This window comes from Barbus barbus (assembly GCF_936440315.1).
Source record: "Barbus barbus genome assembly, chromosome: 50".
Lineage (NCBI taxonomy): Eukaryota > Metazoa > Chordata > Actinopteri > Cypriniformes > Cyprinidae > Barbus > Barbus barbus.
In genome coordinates this window covers 1,752,677-1,759,259 of record NC_136728.1, presented here as the reverse complement: position 1 = coordinate 1,759,259, position 6,583 = coordinate 1,752,677, and positions in this window count along the sequence as shown.

The window sequence follows — 6,583 nt, the reverse complement described above, 5'->3', positions numbered from 1 at the left end:
CAACCGTTTAAATGATTCGGTTCAGTTGCAATGACTCACTTATTAACAGTGACTTGCTGCCACCTACTGGCAGCTTTAATTTCACATTTAAAGTATCTATTCATTTTTTTTTTTTTATCAGTATTCAATGTTTTATGTTTAAAATATCAAAACAGTATTAATGCATTTGTAACTGCAGGTTAAATGCATTCATGTCCTGCATTCAATGACTACCGTCCAATAGCACTCACTCCCATCCTCATGAAGTGCTTTGAACGGCTAGTCTTGCACCACATCAAGTCTGTCCTCCCCCCCTCACTTGACCCCTTCCAGTTTGCATATAGGTCCAACCGCTCGACCGATGATGCCATCACCACTGCCCTCCACCCAGCCCTCACACATCTGGAGAAAAAAGACTCATATGTCAGGATGCTGTTCATAGACTTCAGTTCAGCATTCAACACAATCATCCCTCAACCGCTCACTCACAAACTGGCCCAGCTGGGGCTCAACACCTCTCTGTGCAACTGGCTGTTGGACTTCCTGACCGGGAGACCTCAGGCAGTACGGGTCGGCAGTAACACATCCAGCACCATCACACTGAACACTGGGGCCCCCCAAGGATGTGTGCTGAGCCCCCTCCTCTTCACTCTGCTGACCCACGACTGCACACCATCACACAACTCCAACATTTTCATTAAGTTTGCGGATGACACGACTGTGGTGGGTCTCATCAGCAACAGAGATGAGACAAACTACAGGAGCGAGGTGAGCCGCCTGGCCGGGTGGTGCAGTGACAACAATCTCTCTCTGAATGTGAAGAAGACGAAGGAGATTGTTGTTGACTTCAGGAGAGTACACACTCAGCATGCCCCTCTGACCATCAACGGTGCGACTGTGGAGAGAGTGAGCAGCACCAAGTTCCTGGGTGTGCACTTCACAGAGGACCTCTCCTGGACTAACAACACTGTAGCACTGGTCAAGAAAGCACAGCAGCGTCTCTACTTCCTCCGCAAACTTAGAAGAGCCAGAGCCCCAGCCCCCATCATGTGCACCTTCTACTAAATAACTGCATCACTGTGTGGTATGGCGCTTGCAACGCATCCTGCCGCAAGTCACTTCAGCGCATAGTGAGAGCAGCTGAGAAGATCGTTGGTGTCTCTCTCCCCTCCCTCCAAGACATCTACAGCACCCGTCTCACCCGCAAAGCCCTCCGCATTGCAGGTGATCCCACCCACCCGACACACAGCTTCTTCAGTCTGCTGCCATCAGGGAGGAGACTGCGGAGTCTCCAGGCGAGGACCAGCAGACTGAAGGACAGCTTCATACATCCATAGTTGTGGAATAAATGAATCTCACTCAGATGAAGTACACAAACACGGGTAGAGGTCTTTTCTTCGCCTATGTTTATTATAACATGCGCATGGACCCAACTCTGTGTTGCCATAGAGGAGAGCTGCTGCAAACTGGCTACATTCAGCCTTTATAGCATTAATTGTTGTGGTGACACCCTCACCCCCCTTGCACGTAGGTTCGTGCTTTGGCCTTGTGTCAATTCGGAGAATTTTATGTTTAGTCTTGTGACTGTTTCCAAGTCTTATTGACCCAAAAGACAAAATATAATTTGCTCTGTTGGCTTAAAGGGAAGTTGAACACCATAACCCATATATTAATGTCGGGGTGGGTGAGAGAGCCACAAGAGGATAAACATTTTGCAGTAATTAGCACTATAATCTATGTACTCAGAATAATATGCTCGCAGAATACACATAACACCCTTAACACACACACACACACTTTTGGCTCACTTCTCAGAACTCGTGGTTATGTTTTCTTTTGTTTTCCTGTCCTCAGGTCAACCCTACGTGCAGCTGTGGTTGCTCTGAAGAGAAGTGAGGTCTGTGTCTACTTGGCTGCAGTTTTCATGAGCTTATTATACAGTTATACATTATACAGTGGTTAGGGCTCTAAAGAAAGCTTTTGTTCCCCTCTAAGATTCTAAGATTAATAATGCTAGCTTGAGCTGAAAGACAATGTTTAATAAAAACTTTTTCCATTACACTGTCAGGAAGCTGAACTCCCTCCCGTCCTTGCCCCCCCTCCCCTCTTTCACCCCCATTTAACACAGCAACACACTAGGAACTCTGACTCTGTGACACCCCCCCACACTGTCACGGTTCATGAATTCACTGGTTTCTTCATGTCTCGTGTATTGTTGTTCTCTGTGTGTGTGTGTGTGTGTATGAGTGGGCGTGACCGCTCACTCCAGTCATCAGCGCGCCAGCTGATCTCAATTCCCGCACCAGCTGCTGCCAATTTACTCACCTATAAAGTCTCACCACACTTTCCTCTCCTTGTCAGATCGTTGTTTGATGTCCTCAGAGTGTCTTCTCGTGTTGTCTGCTACCTGGTTCCTGGTCCTTGTTTCGTCGTCGTGGTTCGTCTCACCTGGATGTACACTGTCTCTGGATTCACCTACTCCACTCATCACCTGCACGCTGTCTGTCGAGTCCCTGCGCCACCTGCCCACCCGAGAGACTGTGATTGGTGTGTTTTGTCCTCTAACCCTAATAAACCCTTTGGTTACTTGCATCCTTGCTTCCGCCTGATTTCTGCCGTGACACACACACACACCCATAGGACCCCCCCCCCCCCCCCCAATTTGCAAATTACCTCTTCGGATAGTCTGACAAAAACTATCCGAACAGTCACTTCGACTTGTCACTTTAACAGACTGATAAGCTCTTCTTGCACTACACTCTGCACAGTTTTGTTTTTGTACATTCAACTGGTTTGCACTCCATCTATTCTGCCATTCTCACACAGTGTGAGTGTGAGTGTGTGTGCGTGTGCGTGTGTGTGTGTGTGTGTGTGTGTGTGCATGTTTATGTGGTTTATGAGGACACAAATTTGTATAATGACATGGGTATGACAGAGGTATTACAATATGAAGGTGGTTTATGAGGACACTGCCTATGTCCCGTAATTCAAAAGGCTTAAAAAAACATACTAAATGGTGTTTTTTTGAAAATCTAAAAATGCACAAAGTCTCCTGTGAGGGCTAAGTTTAGGTGTAGGGTTGGTGTAGGGCAATAGCACACACAGTTTGTTCAGTATAAAAACCATTACGCCTATGGAGAGTCCCCATAAACCACAAAAACCAACATGTGTGTGTGTGTGTGTGTGTGTGTGTGTGTGTGTGTCCATCCGTCCGTCCGTCCGTCCCATGGACCACAAAACCAGTCATAAGGGTTCATTTTTTTTAATCGAGATTTATACATAATTTGAATAAATAATCTTTCCATTGATGTATGGTTTGTTATGATAGGACAATATTTGTCTGAGATACAACTATCTGAAAATCTGGAATCTGAGGGTGCAAAAAAAATCTAAATATTGAGAAAATCTCCTTTAAAGTTGTTCAAATGAAGTTCTTAGCAATGCATATTAATAATTAAAAGAATTACAAATATATATATACAGGTCCTTTTCAAAAAAATAGCATATTGTGATAAAGTTCATTATTTTCTGGAATGTACTGATAAACATTAGACTTTCATATATTTTAGATTCATTACAACACAACTGAAGTAGTTCAAGCCTTTTATTGTTTTAATATTGATGATTTTGGCATACAGCTCATGAAAACCCTAAATTCCTATCTCAAAAAATTAGCATATCATGAAAAGGTTCTCTAAACGAGCTATTAACCTAATCATCTGAATCAACTAATTAACTCTAAACACCTGCAAAAGATTCCTGAGGCTTTTAAAAACTCCCAGCCTGGTTCATTACTCAAAACCGCAATCATGGGTAAGACTGCCGACCTGACTGCTGTCCAGAAGGCCATCATTGACACCCTCAAGCAAGAGGGTAAGACACAGAAAGAAATTTCTGAACGAATAGGCTGTTCCCAGAGTGCTGTATCAAGGCACCTCAGTGGGAAGTCTGTGGGAAGGAAAAAGTGTGGCAGAAAACGCAGCACAACGAGAAGAGGTGACCGGACCCTGAGGAAGATTGTGGAGAAGGACCGATTCCAGACCTTGGGGGACCTGCGGAAGCAGTGGACTGAGTCTGGAGTAGAAACATCCAGAGCCACGTGTACAGGCGTGTGCAGGAAATGGGCTACAGGTGCCGCATTCCCCAGGTCAAGCCACTTTTGAACCAGAAACAGCGGCAGAAGCGCCTGACCTGGGCTACAGAGAAGCAGCACTGGACTGTTGCTCAGTGGTCCAAAGTACTTTTTTCGGATGAAAGCAAATTTTGCATGTCATTCGGAAATCAAGGTGCCAGAGTCTGGAGGAAGACTGGGGAGAGGGAAATGCCAAAATGCCTGAAGTCCAGTGTCAAGTACCCACAGTCAGTGCTGCTGGTGTTGGTCCACTGTGTTTTATCAAGGGCAGGGTCAATGCAGCTAGCTATCAGGAGATTTTGGAGCACTTCATGCTTCCATCTGCTGAAAAGCTTTATGGAGATGAAGATTTCATTTTTCAGCACGACCTGGCACCTGCTCACAGTGCCAAAACCACTGGTAAATGGTTTACTGACCATGGTATTACTGTGCTCAATTGGCCTGCCAACTCTCCTGACCTGAACCCCATAGAGAATCTGTGGGATATTGTGAAGAGAAAGTTGAGAGACGCAAGACCCAACACTCTGGATGAGCTTAAGGCCGCTATCGAAGCATCCTGGGCCTCCATAACACCTCAGCAGTGCCACAGGCTGATTGCCTCCATGCCACGCCGCATTGAAGCAGTCATTTCTGCAAAAGGATTCCCGACCAAGTATTGAGTGCATAACTGAACATAATTATTTGAAGGTTGACTTTTTTTTTTGTATTAAAAACACTTCTTTTATTGGTCGGATGAAATATGCTAATTTTTTGAGATAGGAATTTTGGGTTTTCATGAGCTGTATGGCAAAATCATCAATATTAAAACAATAAAAGGCTTGAACTACTTCAGTTGTGTTGTAATGAATCTAAAATATATGAAAGTCTAATGTTTATCAGTACATTACAGAAAATAATGAACTTTATCACAATATGCTAATTTTTTGAAAAGGACCTGTATATCTTCACAGAACATGATCTTTACTTAATATCCTAATGATTTTTGGCATAAAAGAAAAATCCATAATTTTAACCAATGCAATGTATTTTGGGTTATTACTATAAATATACCTGTGCTACTTATGACTGCTTTTGTGCTCTATTTATATAAAGTATGTAATAATGCTGTCAAATCGATTAATTGCGATTAATCGCATCCAAAATAAAAGTTTCTGTATACACAATATTTATCACATATATTTCTGGAAAAAAATGATTGTGTGATATTGCAAAAAGGGTTTGTAACCCTTATAGAAATCATGGATGAATTCAAATATGTGCATGAATTTAATGTGGTTATTTCAACTCATTTGTTGTTATTCCCCTTCAAAGCTTAACCCACTCCCATTTCATTATAATGCTTAAAGGTAAAGATATGGGAAACATTTGATTTGAAAACAACTATTGTAAGTAGAAACAAATCTAAAACAAATATGTATACATAAAATAACAATAACTTAAACTAAACATTAAAAAGGGGCCTTGTGTTTAAACCGAGACGTGCTGCTCCTTTCACCTCAGGAGGGTGGTGTTGGGTCATCTATGATAATGATGCAACTTTAAATCTGCTATTGAAAGTGAACTGCTGGTGGTACAGAGCTCCTTTATGACTAAATACATATTTAGTCTCTTATACACGCTTAAAAATAAAGGTTCCAGAAGGTTCTCATAGTGATGCCAAAGAAGAACTATTCTGGGTTCCAAAAAGAAGCTTTCAGTGAACAGTTCTTATAGAAGAAAGCTTGTCTTAGAGTGAAGAATAAGAACATTTGAATAATTTGAGGACTCTTTTCCACCATACTGTACATAACCTTTTCTGGAAAAGGATCCATGGATGTTAAAGGTTCTTCATGGAACCACAGACGCCAATAAAGAACCTCAATTCATAAGAGTGAGTCATTTTTGGGCAAAAATAAAAAAATAAATACTTTGTGATGAACTCACTGCTAAAAAATGTGTAAATAGTGAAGAACTGAGAAGTCTGATGGTAATAGGACCAATTCATTGTAGATATATTACTTCACCTAATATTCACACAGCTTTTAAGACATGAGAAATATAAAAACAGTCAAAGGGAGATGATAGATGAATAAGAACGACGTAGAAGCCTCTAACCAGGCCAGGTCATGTTTGTAAATGAGAAGTGGTTCTCAAACAGTTTACCTGGATAAATAAAGGTTAAATAAATAAAAATAACCCAAGCCTGAAGTTGACTCTTATTCCTCAAAGCTGACTGATTGAAATGTTGTTCCAGGATCAAGGATGTTGATTCAGGAACATTTCTGTTTGGTGAAGACACATTCGTTTGGTTCAACGGGCGTCTCTAATCACTCTCTGTAGGTTCACTTCGACAGCCCTACACACAGGGAAATCAAGTCAAGGGCCCATTTTTAAGTTGCTTTAATTAGATTTCTAGTTTTTACTTTACAAAAAACAAGGTCAAATTAACAATGAACGTACATAAGAAATCATAGTTTGGATAAATCTTGTTAA